The 25561-nt window shown below is 48.0% G+C and overlaps 1 long non-coding RNA gene across 1 annotated transcript in view; it reads left to right on the top strand.

Moving 5' to 3' along the window:
- Positions 1–17356, top strand: part of LOC119968664 — a 37230-nt gene extending 19874 nt beyond the window's left edge. Inside the window, exon 3 of the long non-coding RNA XR_005461170.1 lies at positions 17174–17356. This is a non-coding gene — a long non-coding RNA (uncharacterized LOC119968664). The remainder of the gene's footprint in view (positions 1–17173) is intronic.
- Positions 17357–25561: the final 8205 nt, after the last annotated feature.

Consider the following 25561-nt stretch of genomic DNA (forward strand, 5'->3'; position numbering starts at 1 on the left):
GGCCTCCTCTGCGCGCACCCACTCGACTTCTGGCTCCTTGATCCCCTTACTCATTCTGCTGTTGCCGCCCAGTGGTAGAATTCACCGGGCGGATCTCACCCCGTCATCAGGCAAAGCGAAGGGTGGAGGGGTTTGCCTCCTCATCAACTCCTCCTGGTGCTTGGTGTGGCGACCCTGGCGATCTACTGCTCCCCGGACCTGGAATAACTGACCGTGAAGTGCCGCCCATACTATCTTCCACGTGAGTTCACTTCAGCCATTATCACAGCAGTCTACATCCCACCCCAGGCAGAAGTGAAGAAGGCACTGGATGAACTGTACACAGTTATAAACAACTATGAAACAGAACACCCGGAGGCCTTGTTCATCGTGGCCGGAGACTTCAACAAGGCCAACCTCAAGAGTGTACTGCCAAAATTCAACCAGCACATCTATTGTCCCACCAGGGGCGACAACACGCTTGACACCTGCTACTCAAAAATCAAGGGCGCCTACCATTCCATCCCCTGACCGCACTTTAGGAAATCAGATCATAAGATGGTGCTCCTTCTCCCGGCATACAAGCAGAAACTCAAGCGGGAGAATCCAGCTAAGAAAGTCGTGCAGTGCTGGTCTGAGGAAACAGAAGAGCTCCTACATGACTGCTTAGAGACAGTGGACTGGTCCATATTTAAGAACTTAGTGACCAACTGAAATGAGTATGCCACCACCGTCACAGACTTCATCAGTAAATGTGTGGACGACTGCGTGCCAAAGAAAGCAATAGGTACGTTCCCCAACCGGGAACCATGGCTGAATCGCGAGATTGACTCCCTACTGAAGTACAGGTCTGAGGCGTTCAAGTCAGAGCACCCTGACCTATACAAGAAATCCAGGTACGACCTCCACAAAGCCATCTGAGATGCCAAGAGAGAATATCAAACAAAGCTAGAGTCACAGATAGACTCACGGCGGTTGTAGCAAGGCCTAAACAACATAATGGGCTACAAAGCGAAGCCGAGCAGTATCTCCGGCAGCAGTGCACTTGTCCCCGATGAATTCAATGCTTTCTATGCTTGGTTCGAGCAGGAAACCAATGATCGCTGCTGAGTACCCCAGCAGCCCATAACTCACCCATACCCACCATAACAGCTTCCGAAGTCAGATCGGCCTTCCTGAAAGTGAACCCTCGGAAGGCAACGGGCCCGGATGGGAACCCTGCTCGTGTACTCAGAGCCTGCACGGACCAGCTGGCAGAGGTGTTCACGGACATCTTTAACCTCCCTACTCCACTCCGAGGTCCCCACCTGCTTCAAGAGGACCACCATCATACCAGTGCCAAAGAAGAACCAGGCAACGTGCCTCAATGACTACCGTCCAGTGGCCCTGACTTCAGTCGTAATGAAGTGCTTCGAGAGGTTGGTCATGAAGCGCATCACATCCATACTCCCAGAACGCTGCAACGGTCCACAGCAGACACCATTTCCCTGGCCCTACACTCATCCCTAGAACATTTCGACAACAAGGACTCCTACATCAGACTCCTATTTATTGACTACAACTCCACCTTCAACACCATAATCCCAGCCAAGCTCATATCTAAGCTCCAAAACCTAGGACTTGGCTCCTCACTCTGCAGCTGGATACTCGACTTTCTGACCCACAGACCACAATCAGTAAGAATAAACAACAACACCTCCTCCGCAATAGTCCTTAACACTGGTGCCTCGCAAGGCTGCGTACTCAGCCCCTTCCTCTACTCCCTGTACATACATGACTGCGTGGCAAAATTTGGTTCCAACTCCATCTGCAAGTTTGCTGACGATACGATCATAGCGGGCCAGATCTCGAATAACGACGAGTCAGAATATAGGAGGAGATAGAAAACCTAGTGGAGTGGTGCAGCGACAACAATCTCTCCCTCAATGCCAGCAAAACTAAAGAGCTGGTCATTGACTTCAGGAAGCAAAGTACTGTACACAGCCCTGTCAGCATCAATGAGGCCGAGGTGGAGATGGTTAGCAGTTTCAAATTCCTAGGGGTGCACATCTCCAAAAATCTGTCCTGGTCCACCTACATTGACGCAACCACCAAGAAAGCACAACAGCGCCTATACTTCCTCAGGAAACTAAGGAAATTCGGCATGTCCACATTAACTCTTACCAACTCTTACAGATACATCATAGAAAGCACCCTATCTGGCTGCATCACAGCCTGGTTTGGCAACTGCTTGGCCCAGGACTGTAAGAAACTTCAGAGAGTCGTGAACACAGCCCAGTCCATCACACTAACCTGCCTCCCATCCATTGACTCCATCTACACCTCCCGCTGCCTGTGGAAAACGGGCAGCATAATCAAAGTCCCCTCCCACCCAGTTACTCACTCTTCCAACTTCTTCCATCGGCGGGAAATACAGAAGTTTGTGAATACGCACAAACAGACTCAACTACAGCTTCTTCCCCGCTGTTACCAGACTCCTAAACGACCCTCTTATGGGCTGACCTCATTAACACTACACCCCTGTATGCTTCATCTGATGCCATGGGAGCATTGTATACGAGCTTCACCCAGGAGGTGAACCCTAGTCCGCTCCATTACCTCTATGAGGTACTGCCATTAGACGCTGTCGAAGGCCATTTCTGCATCCAGGGAGATGATCACCTCTGGTGTTCTCTCCCTGGATGGGGTCATTATCACGTTCAGCAGGCGCCTGATGTTCGATGTTAGCTGTCTACTCTTGACAAAGCCTGTTTGATCCTCTGCAACCACCTCTGGTACGCTGTCTTATAGCCTTTTGGTGGCACGTTTAGTAGTGAGATGGGTCTGTATGACCCACATTCTGTTGGGTCTTTGTCTTTCTTAGGTATTAGCAAAATTGAGGCCTGCGCTAGTGTAGGTAGCAGTGTGCCCCTAGCCAGCGAATCTGTGAACATCTCCCGCAGGTGCGGGGCCAATGCTGTCGCAAACTTTTGTAGATGTCCACTGGGAACCCGTCTGGTCCCAGTGCCTTCCCCACCTGCATGGAGCTAATACTCTCCATGATCTCTCCCAGTTCTAGTGGTTCTTCCAAGTCCCGTTTTGTGCCCTCCCCCACAACTGGCATGTCCAGTCCATCAAGGAACCATTTCAGCCCCGGTTCCCCTGCTGTGGTTCCGAGGAGTGTAGCCGTCGGTAAAAGGCCTCAAAGGTTTGGTTGACTTTTTCTGGGTCTGTTTCTAATGTGCCTTTGTTGTCCCTGATTTGTGCGATCTCTCGACTGGCTGCCTGCTTTCTCAGCTGGTCTGCCAGCAGGCGGCTGGCTTTGTCTCCACATTCGTATAGGGTCCCCCATGCCTGGCAGAGTTGGTGCACTGCCTCGTAGAGAGCAGGCTAAAGTCCATTTTGTAGCTTTTTCCTCTCCGCCAGGAGTTCTACGTTCGGGGCCTCGGAGTATTTACGGTCTACCTCCAGTATGGAGTCGACCAGCTGCTGCCTAGCCGTCCTGTCCTCCCTGTCTCTTCACGCTTTGAAGGCGGTAATTTCCCCTCTAATCACGGCCTTTAGTGCCTCCCAGAACGTGGAGGGTGAGACCTCCCAGTTTTGCTTGTTCTCCGTATACTCCACTATGGCCTGTGACACCCCTTCACTGAAAGCCTTGTCAGCTAATAGGGCAGTGTCCAACCTCCATGTGGGGCGTTGGGCCTTGCCTGTCTGCAACCTCACATCCATGAAATATGGAGCGTGGTCGGAGATTACAATTGCGGAGTATTCCGTTTTGATCAGCCCAGGAAGCACTGTTTTCCCCACCACAAAGAAATCAATCCTGGTATATATGTTGTGCACTGGGGAAAAGAAGGAGAACTCTTTCTCCCCTGGGTTGGTGAACCCCCAGGGGTCCACTGCCCCCATCTGTTCCATAAAATGACCGAGCTCCTTTGCCATGTTTGAGGTCTTCTCTGTTTTGGGGTTTGACCTTCCTGTCCTTGGGTCCTGTACACAGTTAAACACCCCCCCCCCCCCACCCCAGCCCCCCCCCCCCCCCCCCCCCCCATGATTAGACGGAGCGTTGCTATGTCGGCGATTTCCGTCACAGACTTTTTAATGAATTTTGTGTCGTCCCAGTTGGGAGCGTACACGTTAACGTCCAGGGCCCCGCTAACCATGATGAATCATCTCCCTGGGTCTGTAACCGTCTTCGTTGCCTTAAACATTGTCCTCTTGCTGATCATTATTGCCACCCTCTTGGCTCTTGCCCCGTGGCAGGAATGGTAGGTCTGTCCCACCCAGCCCTTTCTTACCCGCAGTCGGTCCTGCTCTCTCAGGAGCATTTCTTGGAGGAAGACATGTTGGCTTTCATGTTTCTTAGGTGGTGAAGACTCCGGATCTTTTCACTGGGCCGTTGAGTCCCCTTACGTTCCAGGTGACTATCCTGGTGGAGGGCTTCTGTCCCCTCGCTCCTGTGGTATTAACCATCCTTACCTGTTGGATGCGACCCTGCACTTTGGGGTTTCCCTTTGTTAGGGGGCCATTCAAGATGGCTGCTGTCACTGCTCTCCCCATGCGATCGGCCCCCTGCGCTCCGGGGTTTCCCTTTGTCCAGGGGGCACCCAACATGGCCACCAGCGGTCCGGCCGCCACGTGGGCAGGCCCTTGAACTCCGGGGTCTCCCTTCGCCCAGGGACCGTACTGGGTGGTTGCTTGCAGTGCTTCCTTGCTCCGGACCCCTTTTTGTCGCCCTTTGTAGTCTTATTACTGCTCTCGCTCTGGTCCTCTTTTTCTTCCCCTCCCTGTGCCCCCTCCGATCCCCCCTTCCCCCCCTTATCCCCTTTCCCGTTTTCCCCTCGTTTGTCCCCCTTTCCCCCGCTCCTATCCCCGTTTGCTCCCCCGTCCTTGTTGTGTGGTTCCCATCCCCCCCCCCCCGGCCTGGCGCATACTCCTGGTGCTAGTTTTCCTGCTAGTGCGGTGACCCCCCTCCTGGGAGTTACTGTATCACTACTCCCTCGCCCACTCTCTATGTTTACTGCCCGTTCCTTCCCCGGATTACCCTGCACTCCTCTCGCTTGCCACTTGGCTTCCCCTTCTCTGCTACGCTTGGTCTTTCGCACTCGGCCACGGCTTCCCACCTGAAGCGGTCCCTCGGGTAATGGTTTTCTTTTTGTCGTTCAGGGTGTGTTATTGGGGTGGGGGGAAGGCGAGGTGCTGCCTCCCCCCCCCCCCCACCCCCCCCCCCCCCCCCCCCCCCACCCCCAACCCCATTGGTGTGCTGTTGCTCCTTGCCGGGAGCCCCTTATTCCTTCCCCTGCTGTCGGTAATCTAGCCCGCATTCCTCGACAAACTTTCTTGCCTTGGCTGGTCTGTGAAGAAATGTTGTTTGCCTTAATGTGTGACCCAGAGCTTCGCTGGGTACAGCATACCAAAGCGTACATCGTTCTTGTACAAGGCTACTTTTGCCCTGTTAAACTCAGCCCGTTTCCTGGCCAGGTCCGCCCCAATGCCTTGGTGTATCCTTATTCTATGTCCTTACCAGTGCAGTTCTTGGCCTGACTGGCCCAGAGCAGGATTCTTTCCCGGCCCTGGTATCGGTGCAGTTGGTTATTACTGCCGTCAGTTGCTCCCCGGCTTTGGGGTTCGGGGCAGCGACCGGTGTGCTCTGTCCATTTCTGGTGGGTTGGGAAAAGTTTCCCTCCCCACTAAGTTGCCCAGCATCTCGGTCACGTACACCGTGGGGTTCCATGCCTTCGATCCCCTCCGGTAGGCCCACAATCCGTACTTTTTTCCTTCTCGCGCAGTTCTCTTGATCTTCCACTTTGCCCTTCGCGTTCCCCTGCGTCATGACCAACCTCGCCACCTCCTTTTCCAGTGCCGTGATCCGATTGCTCTTGTCAGTTACGGCCTTTTCCAACTCTTTGATGTTTGCCTCTTGGGCTTTCAGTCTCTTCTCTGCTCTGCTCTGGGCGAGCTGTATTTGAGCCAGGGTCTCGGCCAACTCTGCCTTCACCACAGCCTCAATGTCCGCTTTTACCTCCGCTCTTATCTCCTCTTGGTGCACCCTCAGCACGTTGGCGAAGGATGCCTTCCAGTTCCCCCTGGAACCTCCACTCCGCCGCCTCGTGCACCGGCCGGCTCGTCTGAGTGTGGTCGCCCCTGGCCCCTTTTGCTCCTGGTGTCTGTTCTACCTCTAGCTTGGTTTCCTTCGGGCATTTTTGATTCTAATCCCTCACTTTCTTCCTTCTTCTGTCCTATGGTTGGGGAATGGATTGCTGCGTCTTTTTAGCGAATTATGTTGAAAAGTGGCTGTTTTTCGGGTCCACGGAAGGAGAGCCACCTAACGTGCGACTACTCAGCACGTCGTCATCACCGGAATCCCCCGTCTGCATCCACCTCAGATGTGCATTCTGGGAGCACAACTGAATGGAGAGGGAGATTAAGAAGATGGAGGACCACAAAGTTGACATGGATGCAGTCACACAGCTTTAGTTAGGGGGAAGAGAACACTTAATGTAAATAATTACAATGAAAGAACTTGGCACATCATCACGGACATGCTTCTCATTCTCATTGCTTTCCCACAGGTGGGGAGGAAGGGGGGGGTCAACCTTCAAACCTCCAAACTTCCCACAGGCCCTCCAGCCTCCCTCAGAAGTGAGAGGAATGAAAGCACAGGTCAGAGACATCCTGGTATGACAGCATCACCAGTCTAGAAGCCCAAACCTCGCTCCCTCTCCACCTGCCTATGCTCCCCCCGCCCCCATGCCACCCACTGCCCATTTATTGTGGCCCAGAAGAAAGTGCCCTCATTGCACACTCAGGAATGAGCCAGGAGGTCAGTGGTCTGTCATCAGAAAGATGCGATTCAGACTGTTTCAGATTATGAGGAACTCCACAGCTTTTGCCACAGTGACTCGTCATCACCCTCCTGCCTTGAGAAATGACGTGCTGACACCGCCAGCCCAGGCCCATCAGTCTGGTGTGATGTAAACCTGACCTTTGGAGGGTGGGAGCCGTAGTCTTGGGATGGGGGAAAAGGTTGAAGGGAAGGAGTGGCATGTTTTGGAGGATGGCGATGAAGCCAGGATTATGGGAAGTAGGGAACAAAGGTTTATGGGAAGGAGGAACAAGGAATCGAGTAAGACAGTGTTTGGTGGGTTTAGAGCTGCCGGACAAAAAGCCTCCTCTGCTGGAGGCTATGATGGTCTCACTGGTCCTCGCTGACTCAGTTAGGCCCTGGCTGCGACCTCCAGGTACTACTTGGGCTCATCCCTGACACTGTCCTCCTCCAATGAGGTTGCATGTTCCTCCTCCTCCTCCTCATTTCACCCCACTGCCAGGCAGGTTACGGAGGACACAGCATGCGGCCACGATCTGGCGAAACCCTCTGGAGCTGTATTGAAGAGCTCCACCAGAACAGTCCAGATTGCAGAGCTTCATATTTAAAAGGCCTATTTCATGAATCTGCCTGGAGACAGCAATAGACAGTATTCAAAGGGCCTCCTTGGTATGCATCTCTCCCTGTAATGAGTTTAGAAAGGCAGTTTAGATAATAATCAAGTGTGAGTGGCTTATGGACGAGAAACAGCTTATAGATAATTGCAAAGTTCCGTACGGTATACATATGTTAACGTATAGTCAAGGAGGGTGATTAGAGCAAACAGCAGAATACACAAATGGCATAATCAAAGAACAACAAAGGTATAATTGATCAGAACCTGATAAGCAAGAGAGGCAGTTATCCTCTAGCAGTCCCAGAAAACAGACACACCAGTTTCCAGCCACCAAGACTGACGGCCAAGTTTACAGCAAACAAACTTCTAAGTCTTAGAGCCAAGACAGTGCAGAAAACCTTCATAACAGTCATTTTAAAATATCTTTGCTGGGCTAGGAAAGAGACGGTTCCCGGATTTGAGTGTCATTCCTGTATGCTAGCACTTTTCCAGGAGACTCATCCGGAGTGAGACTCATACAGAGTGTGAGATTGAAACTTGGTAATTTGGTGCAGTGAGGTAAATCAGCAAAGGTAAGTGGAAAATCTAATTCTGCTGTTTTTCAGTTAAAAGTGCAGTGTGGAGCTTAGTGTCTGATTGGTTGAAGCTGCCCCCACCCTAATTGCTGAGAGGCAGTTATCTGTCAATCACCTGAGGCCTGTTTAGGGGCACATTGTATTCTTCTCTTTGAAGTTAAGGTATTTTTTGAGTCATCGGCTAGCTGTGGTCTGTATAAAAGACAGACAGACAGCGCACACAGTAAGCGAGCACTTTTCCAGGAGACTCATCCGGAGTGAGACTCATACAGAGTGTGAGATTGAAACTTGGTAATTTGGTGCAGTGAGGTAATTCGGTGCAGAGTGTGAGGAGGTGCTTTTTAACCCTGGTAGGTGACTGGTAAGTAGTCTCTCTTTTTCTTTTCATTGTCTAATTTATTTATTTTTATTTTGAAATTCTAGTTGTTTAAGTTTACCAAGGGTTTAAGACATGGCAGGAGATCCCAGACCCGTGTCATGCTCCTCGTGTGCGATGTGGGAGCTCAGGGACACGTCCACTGTCCCTGGCTCCTTCACGTGCAAGAAGTGTGTTCAGTTGCAGCTCTTGTTAGACCGCTTGACGGCTCTGGAGCTGCGGATGGACTCACTTTGGAGCATCCGCGATGCTGAGGAGGTCGTGGATAGCACGTTTAGCGAGTTGGTCACACCGCAGGTGAAGGTTACTGAGGGAGATAGAAAATGGGTGACGAAAAGAAAGAGCAAGAGTAGGAAGGCAGTGCAGGTGTCCCCTGCGGTCATCTCCCTGCAAAACAGATATACCGCTTTGGATACTGTTGAGGGAGATGGCTCACCAGGGGAAGGCAGCAGCAGCCAGGTTCATGGCACCGTGGCTGGCTCTGCTGCACAGCAGGGCAGGAAGAAAAATGGCAGGGCTATAGTGATAGGGGACTCGATTGTAAGGGGAATAGACAGGCGGTTCTGCGGACGCAATCGAGACTCCAGGATGGTATGTTGCCTCCCTGGTGCAAGGGTCAAGGATGTCTCGGAGCGGCTGCAGGACATTCTGGGGGGGGAGGGTGAACAGCCAGCTGTCGTGGTGCACATAGGCACCAACGATATAGGTAAAAAACGGGATGAGGTCCTACAAGCGGAATTCAGGGAGTTAGGAGTTAAACTAAAAAGTAGGACCTCAAAGGTAGTAATCTCAGGATTGCTACCAGTGGCACGAGCTAGTCAGAGTAGGAATGTCAGGATAGATAGGATGAATGCGTGGCTCGCGAGATGGTGCAAGAGGGAGGGATTCAAATTCCTGGGGCATTGGGACCGGTTCTGGGGGAGGTGGGACCAGTACAAACCGGACGGTCTGCACTTGGGCAGGACTGGAACCGATGTCCTGGGGGGGTGTTTTCTAGAGCTGTTGGGGAGGGTTTAAACTAATGTGGCAGGGGGATGGGAACCAATGCAGGAAGTTGGAAGGTAGTAAAACAGGGACAGAAACAAAAGGAAGTAAGGGGAAAAGTGCAAGGCAGAGAAGACATAGTCAGAAATCCATAAGGGCGACAGTACAAGGTACAGTGACTGAGGGGAGCACAGTGAATAGGCCCAGTAATAACAAAAGGAATAAAACTGGAGATGTTAAGATTCAAAACAGAGGTAAAAAAACCAACATAAGTGTACTTTACCTGAATGCTCGTAGTATTCGGAATAAAGTAAATGAGTTGGTGGCACAAATCATCTTAAATGACTATGATTTAGTGGCCATTACTGAAACATGGTTAAAGGATGGTCACGACTGGGAGTTAAATATCCGAGGGTATCAAACTATTCGGAAGGACAGAGTGGATGGTAAGGGAGGTGGTGTTGCTCTGTTATTTAAGGATGACATCCGGGCAATAGTAAGGGATGACATCGGTGCTATGGAGGATAAGGTTGAATCCATTTGGGTGGAAATCAGGAATAGTAAGGCGAAAAAGTCACTGATAGGAGTAGTCTATCGGCCACCAAATAGTAACGAGATGGTGGGGCAGGCAATAAACAAAGAAATAACTGATGCATGTAGAAATGGTACAGCAGTTATCATGGGGGATTTTAATCTACATGTCGATTGGTTTAACCAGGTCGGTCAAGGCAACCGTGAGGAGGAGTTTATAGAATGTATCCGCGATAGTTTCCTAGAACAGTATGTAATGGAATCTACGAGGGAACAAGCGGTCCTAGATCTTGTCCTGTGTAATGAGACAGGATTGATTCATGATCTCATAGTTAGGGATCCTCTCGGAAGGAGCGATCACAATATGGTGGAATTTAAAATACAGATGGAGGGTGAGAAAGTAAAATCAAATACTAGTGTTTTGTGTTTAAACAAAGGAGATTACAAGGGGATGAGAGAAGAACTAGCTAAGGTAGACTGGGAGCTAAGACTTTATGGTGGAACAGTTGAGGAACAGTGGAGAACCTTCCAAGCGATTTTTCACAGTGCTCAGCAAAGGTTTATACCAACAAAAAGGAAGGACGGAAGAAAGAGGGAAAATCGACCGTGGATATCTAAGGAAATAAGGGAGAGTATCAAATTGAAGTAAAAAGCATATAAAGTGGCAAAGATTGCTGGGAGATTAGAGGACTGGGAAATCTTTAGGGGGCAACAGAAAGCTACTAAAAAAGCTATAAAGAAGAGTAAGATAGAGTATGAGAGTAAACTTGCTCAGAATATAAAAACAGACAGTAAAAGTTTTTACAAATATATAAGACAAAAAAGAGTGGCTAAGGTAAATATTGGTCCTTTAGAGGATGAGAAGGGAGTTTTAATAATGGGAAATGAGGAAATGGCTGAGGAACTGAACAGGTTTTTTGGGTCGGTCTTCACAGTGGAAGACACAAATAACATGCCAGCGACTGATAGAAATGAGGCTATGACAGGTGAGGACCTTGAGAGGATTGTTATCACTAAGGAGGGAGTGATGGGCAAGCTAATGGGGCTAAAGGTAGACAAGTCTCCTGGCCCTGATGGAATGCATCCCAGAGTGCTAAAAGAGATGGCTAGGGAAATTGCAGATGCACTAGTGATAATTTACCGAAATTCACTAGACTCTGGGGTAGTCCCGGTGGATTGGAAATTAGCAAACGTGACGCCACTGTTTAAAAAAGGAGGTAGGCAGAAAGCAGGAAATTATAGGCCAGTGAGCTTAACTTGGGTAATAGGGAAGATGCTGGAATCTATCATCAAGGAAGAAATAGCGAGGCATCTGGATAGAAATTGTCCCAGTGGGCAGATGCAGCATGGGTTCGTAAAAGGCAGGTCATGCCTAACTAATTTAGTGGAATTTTTTGAGGACATTACCAGTGCAGTAGATAACGGGGAGCCGATGGATGTGGTATATCTGGATTTCCAGAAAGCCTTTGACAAGGTGCCACACAAAAGGTTGCTGCATAAGATAAAGATGCATGGCATTAAGGGTAAAGTAGTAGCATGGATAGAGGATTGGTTAATTAATAGAAAGCAAAGAGTTGGGATAAATGGGTGTTTCTCTGGTTGGCAATCAGTAGCTAGTGGTGTCCCTCAGGGATCCGTGTTGGGCCCACAATTGTTCACAATTTACATAGATGATTTGGAGTTGGGGACCAAGGGCAATGTGTCCAAGTTTGCAGATGACACTAAGATGAGTGGTAAAGCGAAAAGTGCAGAGGATACTGGAAGTCTGCAGAGGGATTTGGATAGGTTAAGTGAATGGGCTCGGGTCTGGCAGATGGAATACAATGTTGACAAATGTGAGGTTATCCATTTTGGTAGGAATAACAGCAAACGGGATTATTATTTAAACAATAAAATATTAAAGCATGCCGCTGTTCAGAGAGACTTGGGTGTGCTAGTGCATGAGTCACAGAAGGTTGGTTTACAAGTGCAACAGGTGATTAAGAAGGCAAATGGAATTTTGTCCTTCATTGCTAGAGGGATGGAGTTTAAGACTAGGGAGGTTATGTTGCAATTGTATAAGGTGTTAGTGCGGCCACACCTGGAGTATTGTGTTCAGTTTTGGTCTTCTTACTTGAGAAAGGACGTACTGGCGCTGGAGGGTGTGCAGAGGAGATTCACTAGGTTAATCCCAGAGCTGAAGGGATTGGATTATGAGGAGAGGTTGAGTAGACTGGGACTGTACTCGTTGGAATTTAGAAGGATGAGGGGGGATCTTATACAGTAGAAACATTTAAAATTATGAAGGGAATAGATAGGATAGATGCGGGCAGGTTGTTTCCACTGGCGGGTGACAGCAGAACTAGGGGACATAGCCTCAAAATAAGGGGAAGTAGATTTAGGACTGAGTTTAGGAGGAACTTCTTCACCCAAAGGGTTGTGAATCTATGGAATTCCTTGCCCAGTGAAGCAGTTGAGGCTCCTTCATTACATGTTTTTAAGGTAAAGATAGATAGTTTTTTGAAGAGTGAAGGGATTAAGGGTTATGGTGTTCGGGCCGGAAAGTGGAGCTGAGTCCACAAAAGATCAGCCATGATCTAATTGAATGGCGGAGCAGGCTCGAGGGGCCAGATGGCCTACTCCTGCTCCTAGTTCTTATGTTCTTATGTTCTTATGCTATGGTAACTATAGCTGCTTATTTAATCTGGATGTGGTTTGGGGAATAGGGGAAATTTTACAGAGTTCAGGGATTGTAGATACATTGTGTAACAAGGGGTACATTCTGTATAAACTGTGTGTGATGAGTAATTCATGCATCTTAATTGTGTGAAGGTAGAGTAGTCCTGTTTTTGTGTATTTGTCTTTTCTTTACTTTAATAAATTCACTTTAATAATTGTAACCCAACAGCTGCTTTATTTATTCTCATTGGGGTTTCACTTGTTTTCTCACACCAAAACAAAACAAAACTAGACACCCCCATGAATTCTCCGGCGCCGGTTTTCGGATGGGGGTGGGGATCATGCCGCACCAGTCGAGGGCTGTTGGCAGTGGCCCTCCCCGGAAATTCTGCAGGCCCCAATGGGCCGAGTGGCCGTTTTCGGTCAGTCCCGCTGGCGTGAAATGGACATGGTCCATAGCGGCGGGACCTGGCTTGTCGGCCGTCTATCAAGGTCCTCGGGGGGAGGGGGTGCGCACGGGGATCCGGCCCCGGGAGCGCCCCCACAGTGGCCTGGCCCGCGATCGTGCCCTACCAATCTGCGGGTGGACCTGTGCCATGGGAGCACTCGTTCCCTCCGCATCGGCCTCTGTAAGGTTCCGCCATTGCCGGCGCAGAGAAGAAACCCCCTGCGCATCCGCCAGTACACGCTGGCGGTTCTGCACATGCGCCAACTCGCGCTGGCCCATGGCAGCCCTTCAGTTGGCACGCCGCCAACCCCTCCGCCACCGGCCTCGCCTCCGGAAGTGCGGAGGATTCCACAACTCCCGGGTGGCCCGACGCCGAAGTGGTTCACGCTGCTCTTGGAGCCGGCGCCGGCCATCACGCAAAGTCCGGGAGAATCCCATCCCTTGTCTTTGTGTAACAATTCAGGGTGGTGGGTCTGTTGTTCTGTTTCTCACAAACAGTCAGCACAGGCTGCTGGGATTGTACACAGCTGTCAGGATGAGGATCAATCATGCGCTGCTTGTGATTCTATTGGGTGAAGTTTAAACACTACTTGAAATTCTATTGGATAAGTTTAAAAGTAGCAACTTCAGGGATTGGATCGTGTCCAACTGGGATGTGCTATTGATTTTTGAACATTGTATAAGTACTGTGTTCTGGTCTATGTTCAGCAGAACAGGTCTTGGCAGATATCCAGTCTGTTCTCCGTGTACATGTAACGAACTTGATTAAATAGCCATCTTGTCCATGTTTGTCCCTCTCTGTACTGAGCTGAGCCACAGGGAATAACCCCACGTGGAAGCTGATTCAATACACAGGTCTTGAAACCGTTCCTACATCAGAGTAGCCCTGTTTGTGTGTATTTGTCTTTTTTTTTGGTTTAATAAATAGTCTTTAATAATTGTTACCCAATGACTGGGTTATTTATTCTCTGTGAGGCCCCACTTGTCTCCTCACACCAAAATAAGACAAAACTACATACCCCCACAAACCTTTGTTGCAAGTTGGGGCACCTTTGTAGATAACATCAGTGTGCTTTGTGACACTATGCAGCGCTTAATGACATTCCTGGTGGCAGAGTGAGCCTCATTGTATCAGGTTTACGTATTAGTCTGGGACCTCTGCATTGGCATCACTAGCCAAGACCATAGAGGCTAACTCTTGTCCCCACTAGCTAACCCCTCAGTCGAGGATTTCCATCAAAGATGCTGGGTGCCTTCAAGAATGCCAGGATGTAGGTGTCGTGCACGCTCCCAGGATAGATGTGCATGTTTATGACGGGCATTCCCTGTTGAGATGGTGCTGTAAGGGTGACATGGGTGCCATTGATTGCCCCCTATACATGGGGCATTCCATTGATGGCAGAGAATTCTGCTGCCCGGGCATCCTGGTGGGCCTGGTCCAGGTGAAATGTAATGTAGTCTGATGCCCGGACCAGGATGCACATGTGCACTGATGTCTGTGATATACCACATGGGTCAAGCCCTGGAAAGATCCAGAGGCACAAAGATTCAAGGCAGCGATGAGTTTCATGGTAACCAGGAGTGGGTGTACTTCCCTCCTCTTGGTGCCAGGTCTGCAAGAACCTGGCACAGATGCCACACGTTCTCACTGTGAAGTGAAGGTTTCTGCTGCACATGTTGTCCAACAGCTCGTTAAAAGATTAGTGCATCCTGTGGACACATGGCCAACAATAGCACTGCTCTCCAACCCATTCTCAGCCTCATAGGCGGCCAGCACTTGATCCCCAGCATCAGTCCCCTGATGTTTGGGTGCAGGCTGCTACGGTGCTGGGTTGAGCCTCGGCTTGCCCTGGCACCCTCGCCACTGCCTATCTGCCTCGGCAGCAATCAACAGGAATTTTGATAGCTGAACTGGCTCCAATCTGAAATTGGAGTGGCGAAGGAGAGAGAGAAACAGTCAGCAAGGTCATCAATCTCTTGACCCTTAAGTCCTCACAAATCCCATGGTCATCCGGTGTATGAAAGCTGACTAACCCCCACCATTCCCACCGCCCAGCGCAGTATTGAGGAGCTGTTGCTCACAATTGCTAGCTTGCATGGTCATGGACACTGCCCTATGGCCCCTCATTTTCATCCATGGCCTCTGATCTGGGTGATTCCCCCTTCAATTCATCAGTAATGACCCTGTGCATCATGTTCCGGTGAAAGTGGACGACTCTCTGTGACCCCATGGCCACAAGCCTCAGACCCTGCCAATAGGGCAGCACGGTAGCATGGTGGTTAGCATAAATGCTTCACAGCTCCAGGGTCCCAGGTTTGATTCCTGGCTGGGTCACTGTGTGGAGTCTGCACATCCTCCCCGTGTGTGCGTGGGTTTCCTCCGGGTGCTCCGGTTTCCTCCCACAGTCCAAAGATGTGCGGGTTAGGTGGATTGGCCAGGCTAAATTGCCCTTAGTGTCCTAAAAAAATAAGGTTAATGGGGGTTGTTGGGTTACTGGTATAGGTATATGTGGGCTTGAGTAGGGTGATCATTGCTCGGCACAACATCGAGGGCCGAAGGGCCTGTTCTGTGCTGTACTGTTTTATGACTGCCTCTTCCCGAGTCATTCTTGAATATTGAGACTGGAGGGATAGCTGGTTTATCATCGATGATGGCCAGTTGCTGGGAGGCTCAAGGTTAGCAGGAATGTGAGAGGGAACAGGTGCTCTCAGAGGTGAAGGAGGATGCCCGGTGGATGATCAGAATTGAACATCACGCCCTCTTCATCCTGACAGGTAGCCACAAACAGCCGGGCAACCACTGCTGGACATGGCAATTTAAGAACAAATGGCAGCCCACTATCCGCAACATAATAATAATAATAATAATAATCGCTTATTGTCACAAGTAGGCTTCAATGAAGTTACTGTGAAAAGCCCCTTGTCGCCACATTCCGGCACCTCTTCGGGGAGACCGGTACAGGAATTGAACCCGCGCTGCTGCCTTGTTCTGCATTACAAGCCAGCTGTTTATCCCACTGGAGCTGTGAAGCAAGTGTGCATACAACTGTGCTACTGTGTCCCCCAACCCCCTCAAGTCGTACCTATGTCTCCAGCATCCACTGATAAGTCAGCTACCCTGGTGAACCAGCAACAATACCCTGGAGTATCGCTGAGCTCCTTGGCTCAGATGTTAGATTAACAAGCCTGCAACACTAGGTGCTTCAAGTGGATAAAGGCTTAACAAGCCTGCATAAGTCTTTCAAACTGAAAGTTTGGCTTAAATATTTGATATTCTCTTTATAAGTATGTTTAGTCTTCAGGCAACTGAGTCTATCTCATTTTCCTGCTTAAATAGTAATTTTTTAAACGCTGGCTGAATCTGGCTCTAATTTCTGTCATGTTAATAATTTAGTTAAAGATGTTACCAAAATACCAGTTCATAAACATTGGCCTTCAATGGAGACCTCTTCTTCAGCAGATCAAGGGATTATCATGTTGCACATTCGGTTCGGTTAGCCCAACAGCTGCCATACTTACCAGTGCACATCTGGCAACCTTGCTTGAATAGTTCAAATTGTTTTGTGTTGCTGCCTTGGTAATTGTCTTTACAATGTTGCCAGCTGTTTTTAAGATGTCCTTTGTAACTGACAGTGATTCATATTTCTGTGAAATATTGTTATTCTTTTTGCGTCTCGTCCACCCATCATATCCATCATCCTGAAAAAGATTGGACAGTTCATTATTTAAAGGCATCTGAAAGGTTGCTTGATAAAGAAAAGTGCACTCTATTGGCAGTCGGCTGAAGTTTACAATGCAATAGTCCTACTACTTCACTGTGTATTTCTGCTAATTTCATACTATTTTTCTCTCCATGGATATACATTAGCACAGCGCGTTATCTTGCAGAACTTAAGAATATCTCTTCAAAAGTACTCCACAAAAAACTGTGATTAATTTCAATTGCTAACATGACAAAATGTATTTCATTTGCTCCCAGTCTATTTATTCCAGACAATTAGAACCTGTGGAACGGTTCAGGCAGGAAACTACATTTCTAGCTTTCCTCAGAATTAGCTTCTCCTAATGTATTTTCACAGCCGCCATTAAGCAAAATGATGACTTTTGCTAATAAAATGAGACACTCCAAAAATGATTAATCTGCTTCCCTTAGTCCTGGGACCAGACAATTAATTCTCAACTTCTTGTCATTTGCACCCAGGGAGATATTACTCTTCAACAAGCTTGCTGCAGATTGGAAGACTATAGCAAGAACAGAAGCTGTTTTTGACATTTACCCAACAGGAAATACTGAAGATACTTTGCGAAAGTGACGAACTGTAAAAAAAAAATGGACACATTCACTGTGTAAAATCATCAAAATAAATCAGAGTTTTACAAAAAAGACAATTCTTTTATTTTTGTTCCTTTAATGACGTGCTGCAAAACCAGATGTCACTCCACAGTTTATTCCTGTTAATTCAATCAATTATTTACGCAGGAAGAGGTCAAATTACCCAGTAGTTCCAAGAAGCAGCATTCATCTTTTTTGTATGCTTGAGCAAAATTCAAAGTGATTGATCGTTTAATTTAAGCAGCCTTTAAGCAGCCTGACGTTGGAAAGAGTGGACTGCACGTCAACTCAAGGTTTACGTGAAATTTCATAATTGTGGTTTAAATTATGAAGAAATGTTGAAAATATGTCATTAACGTCATTATCTTATTTCAGTCTGAAAAATTTGCAAAATACTGTGCACCAAACACTTGAGGTTATATAAGGGCGCGATTCAGCGACCTCGTCGAGCCCAACTTAGTGTCAGGACGAGCCCGTTGAATCTCGTGAAAAGCTTCTTGCAAGGTTCGTGGCACTCAAAACCCTCACGGGGCATGATGCAGATCAGTATTTTTAAATGAGTCATTCGGCTCATTTAAATATGCTTTCGTCGGATTCTCCCAGTGCCCAGGACCTAATGGCCGCGCTGGTAGACCTTGCCAGTGGGCCGTTTAGTACTAGTCCACACAAATGTGTCCCAGGTCATTAGAAACCCCTGGGTTGTTGGGGACAGAGCATGGTGGCATCCTGGCAATCCCTCTGACACCTGGGCACCTTGGCACTGCCAACCTGGCACCCTGGTAGTCAGGCAACCTGGCAGCATCATCCTAGCACTGCCAGGCTGGCAAGGGCACTACCAGGGTGAAAGTCTGGCACTCCCCCGGTTCGAGACCGGGTGGTTGCCTTGCCAGGTGCAGGGAGGGGTGAGGGGGTTTTCCGGAGGCCTCCCCAATGATCGAGGGGAGGAGGGGGTTGAAAATGGAGGGGGGGGCTGAAAATGGATGGGTATTTGGGGGGGAAGAGGGGTGAAAATCAGGGTAGCCTCCCAAAACGGTGCCCCGACCTGCGAATAGCCTTTTACTCCTGGCAAGCTTCAGCTCACCAGAAGGAAAAGACACTCAGTGTGGCCTCGGCATTGAGAAACCCCCGGAGGCCAGAAAATATGGTAAAGTGCCATTGAATAGCGGGATGATTCTCGGCGCTGCAGTTTCCGAAAAATACCATGCTAAACACGGCCAATACCGAACATAGAGAGCACGATCTCACAGTAACGTTTCAAAGTGTCATTTCAGGTGGGTTTGGCTGGGAGTTTCTCCTCATCTCTGTGGGCGGATTCCTCACTGCTATCTAACTACACTTAGGGTGTGATCTACCCGAATGGGGACGGAGTCCCGTCGTGCGCTCGATTAGCTGGGTGTTTCCCGGCCGAAAAACACTCCGCCACCTAATACCCATCCAGATATATCCGGAACCTCAGTGGGGAACGAGTGGCCATGGCCGCACTTAACCCCATTCCCTGCATTGTGCTCCACCTGTCGGGACTCCTCAATGCAGGAAGAGATCAGGACGCTGTTTTAAATGGCATCCTGATCTCTCGAGCCTCCAACACAATTCCTGAACTCCCAAACCCCAAATCATTATAAGGGGATCCTTGGGGCCCCCCGCATCCCCCCCACACACCTACACACCCTCGCAGGGCACCCTGGTCCGATCCCTACCGCACAACAAATGCCAGCTAAGCAGTGCCAGCCTGACACCCAAGTGGCACCTGGCCAAGATGCCAGGCTGGCAGTGTCCAGGTGGCACCAGCAGGACATGCATCTTGGGGACTCTGATCCCCTGGGAGACCCCAATGAGTGCTGTTCCATCTGGTCCCTGTTTGTGGAGACCAGCACTGAACGGCATTCGCCCAAGGTTTCCAAGGCAAGGGGATTAGACCCCACGCCTTGGGTAGATCTCGGAAATGCATGTTAGAGTGAGACTTGCTGTCTCACTCTAATATGTAGATTTTCCAGTGATCCTGCCCACATTGAGTGGCATTCACATTGCGACATCTCACAAGATCGTGATTGATCTCACAAGGCGTGGCAAGCTGGGTAGATCCCGGATATGGGATCTCCTGATTTCCTCCGGCCATGCCGTGCTACTTGTCAGGCACAACGTGGCTGGTAGATCCCGCCTTTAGTTACTTTTTTGAGTCCTGGGTAGTTTCTCTCCGGGTGAGCCCACACTTCGAAATTATTTGCTCCCTCACTGTACCCAAACAGGTGCCGGAGTGTGGCCACTAAGGTAATTTCACAGTAGCTTAATTGCAGTGTTAATGTAAGCCTACTTGTGACAATAATAAAGATTGTCATTATTATTATTTTTTTAATTTAGAGAACCCCAATTTTTTTTTCAAATTAAGGGGCAATTTAGCTTGACCAATTCACCTACCATGCACACTTCTGGGTTGTGGGGCTGAGACCCACGCAGACACGAGGAGCATGTGCAAACTCCACATGGACAGTGACCGAGTGGCCGGGGTACGAACGCTGGTCCTCAGTGCCGTAGGCAGCATTGCTAACCACTGTGCCGCGTGCCATCCTTATTATTTTATACTCTCGCGAGGCATACCGGCAGTCGGGAGGCCCCAAGGGAGGCCTCTTTCAGGCCTCTACCTGCCGCGTCACATACTGATTGTGCAGGATGCGGCAGTGTAATCGTGCCCAGAATGTTTAGAGTTGAAACGCACCCATAGTTTTTCGACTGAAATTAATGTCAAGTATAAATTCTGATAAACGCTGTGGTGATATGCATATGGGCTATATCATGGATGGATGGATGGTGTGCACACTCCAACCAGCAGGTGGCGGTGAAGATACACCAGGCGATCACAAGACCAAGATCATGTGACCAGTGACTCCCACCTAAGGGGAGACACATCCGCCCATCGTCAGAAGAAGATTGAGAGAGTTATAAGACATCCAAGTGAATGTTCAGTGCTAGGTGCAGATTCCTGAGGAGTAACAAGCAGACTCCATGATAACGTGCTTGTAACAGATTGCTATCTTACCACACAAGACCCTATAAATGTTTCTGTTTGGACAAGTCGAGGTGTTTGGTGGATTCTTCGTGAGGTATAAAAGTCCAAACACAACAAATGCTGCCGCACTTTGCTGGGAATGAACAAATAAAATTTTAACCCAGATTGAATCATTTTCAATCAACTCCATTTTGATTGCTAAAACCATCTGTAATTCTACAATGTCTGCCTACCTTCTTAAAACTGATGCTTACGTGTTGAGAAGAATTAAGCAGCGCCAGCTGCTGCCTTGGGTGAAGTCACAGGCAAAATTCAGTTTTTATTTGTTTTCCCCATCAATCAAGCAGATGGACGTTTGTGTCTCAATCCTGGCAGTCTTCTGGGAAGTAAGGTTAATGGTCACATTTTTGCCCCCCGAGTCGGAAGATCATTGGCTCAAATCTCACTCTGGAGACTTGGCTCATAATCTAAGCTGACATTTCAATACAGTACTGAAGGAATGCTATGCTGTTGGAGGTGCCACAATTGGATGGTGCGTTAACTTGAGGCCCTATCTGCACTCTCAGGTGGATATGAAGAATTCCATGGCATTGTTCAAAAGGAGAGTGTCATAATATACATCCATGTATATGATGGAGTGCAGACAGGCAGTGATTGACACACAGGATGACCAGTGAACACACGGAACACAGCAGCCAATCACCAGACAGGACACGACCACTATAAAGCCAGAGGGCACTAGTTGTCCCGCTCTCTGGGATCCAGCCTCTGAGACAGTCAGAGCTCGTGAGCAACAACAAGAACAAACACCATGTGGTAGTCAGATAGTCTGGTCAGGTTAGCCTCAGGTCTCTAGTCAACTCAGCATAGTGTCAATCCACAGTTAAAGCATGTATTATAGTTACGTGTTCAATAAAATCGAGTTGCACTTCTTCAAATGTTGGAAGCCTGTCTCTCTCACCACTGCAGTAAACGCAGTCCTCGCAGACCCAGCTTACCCAGCACATCAAAGAGTTCTCTCACATTCCTAATTGATGCACCATCAATTGGACACGAGGCGAAGATGTGATCCAAACAAAAGGCTTTAATACAAAAGATGTGTGCCCGGCAGCAGACGTACAGAAGAATGGCCGACTGCCAGGAACACGGGTTCTTATATCCCGCGCTGTAGGTGGAGCTACCTACCTCTCAGCCAATCGGCTGAGAGGCACATGACTTACTCGGGCCAATGGGTAGCGAGTCCTCTGCACCAATGGCAGCTCACCTCTGAAGATACCATAATACCCCGAGTCATACTACCACACTAACCAACATTTTTTCTCAGCCATAATAATTAAAACAGATTATCTGGTGAATTGTCTAGTTCCCGTGACTTTACTGTGTCAAAATTGACTGCATGTACTCCCTATGAGATAACAGTGATGACACATATATACTTTTGGACAGCAGAGGAAGAGGATCATAAAGGGTACAAATTAATTTTTTTCCTTTCTTTCAATTCTCAGGATCATGGGAAGATTAAGATCTTTGAAATTTTAGAAGCTTCACTTTCGGAAAATTTTGTTTTGGATAACTCACTGCAGATAATAACGAATCGCGAAACAATTGAAGACCAATTTAACTGGGGTGGGTGGTTAAAAGCCATAAAATTCCAACAGTGCAGAAGGAGGCCATTCGGCCCATCGAGTCTGCACCAACCTTCCAAAAGAGCACCCTATCGAGGCCCCCACCCCCACCCTATCCCCGTAAACCTGTAACCCTACCTAACCTGCACATCTTTGCACACTAAGGGGCAATTTAGCATGGCCAATCCACCTAACCTGCACATCTTTGGACTGTGGCAGGAAACCAGAGCACGCGGAGGAAACTGATGCAGACACAGGGATAACACGCAAGCTCCACACAGACAGTATTCCAAGGACGGAATCAAACTCAGAGCCCTGGTGCTGTGAGACAGCAGTGCTAACCACTGTGCCACATGCTATTTCCACAACGCTGCTGCCTGCTATAATTTTAACTGCTGTGTTTTTGAATTCACGGGCACATCAATATCAGGATGCCAATGTTCTCGATGCGACTTAGTCGTCACCATAGGAGTGACACCTTGAATGTGCTCCGTCTTTCAAACCTGGAAGCAAGCAGGATCTGGCCTTCAAGGAACCAAGAAAAATTAGCACTTTCTTTCTGTTTTTCTCATGAGTAGGTGCATTTCCTTCAGATCTCAACAGGAAAGCTTTGGCCTTGCCAAAATCAGATCTGGACACCACCCCCACCTGCTAATATTAGTTCGGCATTCCTTCCCTCCAGTCCCCAGTGATGATAACTTTCTCTGCTATGTGATATCAAACTTTTTACTTCCTCTGTTTTTTGTTTTTCTTTGTGTACATTTGTAAGTATATTATGTATAAAACCCAATAAAAACATTTTTTTTTTTTAAAAGTGATGATAACTTTCTAGCTGAGGCTTCCCATTGCCGACTTGCAGCGAACAATAAAATTAGGCTCTGGAGTTAAAATCTCTTTGGTAAAAAAGTAAATATTCAATGGTGCATAATTATCTGTTACTGTTAAAGAATATGCATTTTATTAGAAAGATGTCTTGGTCTTCCACATCATTTCCTATGACTTTCTTTCCCTCTTTCTACTCCTCTTTTTGTACCATATTTGAAATGGAATTCACCCCTTTTAATTCACACTCTCTTTCAGTCCTTACGTTTCAATCCCTTGTGACTGGAAAGCAGACAGCAGTGGTTTTCTGCAGGGTTCAGCATTATGCCCCTGCTGTTCATGGTATATATCAAAGTTTGGATTGAAATGCAGGGGACATGATTAAGAAGTTTGCAGATGTTAAGGAAAGTGGACGTATGGTTGAAAGAAGAAAAAAACTGTAAATTGCAGAAAAATAGCAATGTACGGGTTACGTGGACAGAAAAATTACAAATGAAATACAATCGGAAGAGGTGTGAGGCCATGCAATATTGAGGACAAATAAGCCAAGGCAATGTACAATAAATGGCAGGATTCTGAGAAGTGTCCAGGGACAAAGGAACATTGGAATATATGCTCACAGATTCCTCAGGAATGGGCAGACAGGTAGATAAGGTGGTCAAGAAGGTGTGTGGATACTCTCCTTTATTGGCCGAATCATGGAGTATATAAGACCAGGTAGCTAGCACTGGAACTGAATAACAGACTAGTTAGACCACAGCTATAGTATTGCATACAGTTCTGGTCATCGCAATACAGGAAGGATGTGATTGCACTCAATTGGGTACAGAGAAGATCTAGGAGGGTATCAATGAAGAATTTAGCTATAAGGAAAACTTGGATAGGATGGGCTTGTTTTCTTTGGCACAGAGAAAGCTGAGGGAAGATTGAATTAATGTGTATTATGTTATGAGAGGCTGATAGAATGGATAGGAAGGACTTATTTCTGTTAAGAGAGGGGCCAATGACCAAAGAGCATAGATTTAAAGTAATTGGTGGTTGAGGTGGACTTTTTCCACTCAGAGGGTGGGGTTGTGGTGGGTTGTCTGAAACGCACTGCCTGAAAGGGTAGGAGAGGCAAAATTCCTAATTATATTAAAAAAAACAAATGGATGTGCACATGAGATGCCATAACCTACAAGGCTACAAACCAAGAGCAGGAAGGTGAGATTAGACAGGATAACTCTTTCTCAGCTGGCACCAACATGATAGGTTGACTGAACTCCTCCTGTGAACTCCTTCTACGAACTCCTTCTGTGCCATGAGTTGGTCCATATTTGGATCTTTCTATTTCTAACGAATGACAGATGTCATTAGATGTCCACGCCCATCCTGTTTGCAAGTCTCACTCTCTTGCTCTCTCCAATCTAGTGATCATACTTACCTGGAAGGAAAATTGCTCGTTACTTTTTATCCTGAAACCATTGGGAACAAACCAATTGCAATTTGATACTGTTGAACTGTTCAGGCAGCAGGCACACCTGCATCAGAGTATCTCACCATTTAAGCATAGGTTAGACAGCTATCAGAGGAAAAGGGGGCTAAGGGGATACAGAAACAAAGAAGGCCAATGTTCCCTTTAAAATAAATTTGTATGAAAAATCCCTTTAATGTTTTTTTTGTGCAGTTAATAAATGCACAGTATTTACCATGGAATAAGGCCTTCTACTATCCAGGCTGCTGCAGGGCTGTGTACGCTAGTGGGAACATTGATGTGGAGGTGCCGGCGTTGGACTGGGGTGAGCACAGTAAGAAGTCTTACAACACCAGGCTAAAGTCCAACATGTTTGTTTCAAACACTCGCTTTCAGAGCACTGCTCTTTCCTCAGGTGAATGAAGAGGTATGTTCCAGAAACATATATATAGACAAATTCAAAGATGCCAGACAATGCTTAGAATGCGAGCATTAGCAGGTAATTCAGTCTTTACAGATCCAGAGATAGGGGTAACCCCAGGTTAAAGAGGTGTGAATTGTCTCAAGCCAGGACGGTTGGTAGGATTTCGGAAGCCCAGGCCTGATGGTGGGGGATGAATGGAATGCGACATGAATCCCAGGTCCCGGTTGAGGCCGCACTCATGTGTGCGGAACTTGGCTATAAGTTTCTGCTCGGCGACTCGAAAATTCCACACTTATAGGACTGTTGCGCCGGAGTATTTGGCTCCAGGAGGGAGAAACCTGGCCAATGACTGTGATGTTCTTTATGTTGCTTATACTCAGGATGGGCTTGTCGTGTACACAAAGACCACAAAATGATAAGTCAAATAATCAAAGCGAATATTTATTACACTACTTATTATGCAGTTCGTTCACCACTCCTAAAGCAAGCAATATTATAACTAAACCTATAATCTACACTTTACTAATACTTGTCTAATGCACACTATCTTAAATTGTTCTCTGCTCTGCCCCTATTCTCTCTAGCCTTCTCCACACTCAGAAGCGTGAGAGGCATTCCTCTTTATAGGTCTGCTCCTCAGCTCCATCTAGTGGTAGAATACAATATTACATTAACTCTTAATGTGCCAGATATTACACATAATGGGCGGGATTCTCCGACCCCACGCAGGGTCGGAGAATTGGCGGGAAGCGGCGTTATTTCCGCTCCCGCAGGTTTTCGAATTCTCCCGCCGGTAAAAAACCGGCGTTGTGCAAATCCCGCCGGCAGCCTGTGAAAACAGCTGGCGCCGGCGGGATTTCATTTTATTTGCACTGACCTTAAATCTCCGGCCCGGATGGGCCGAAGTCCCGCCGACGTGGCCACGGGT

The sequence above is a fragment of the Scyliorhinus canicula genome, chromosome 7 (assembly GCF_902713615.1).
Source record: "Scyliorhinus canicula chromosome 7, sScyCan1.1, whole genome shotgun sequence".
NCBI classification, from domain to species: domain Eukaryota; kingdom Metazoa; phylum Chordata; class Chondrichthyes; order Carcharhiniformes; family Scyliorhinidae; genus Scyliorhinus; species Scyliorhinus canicula.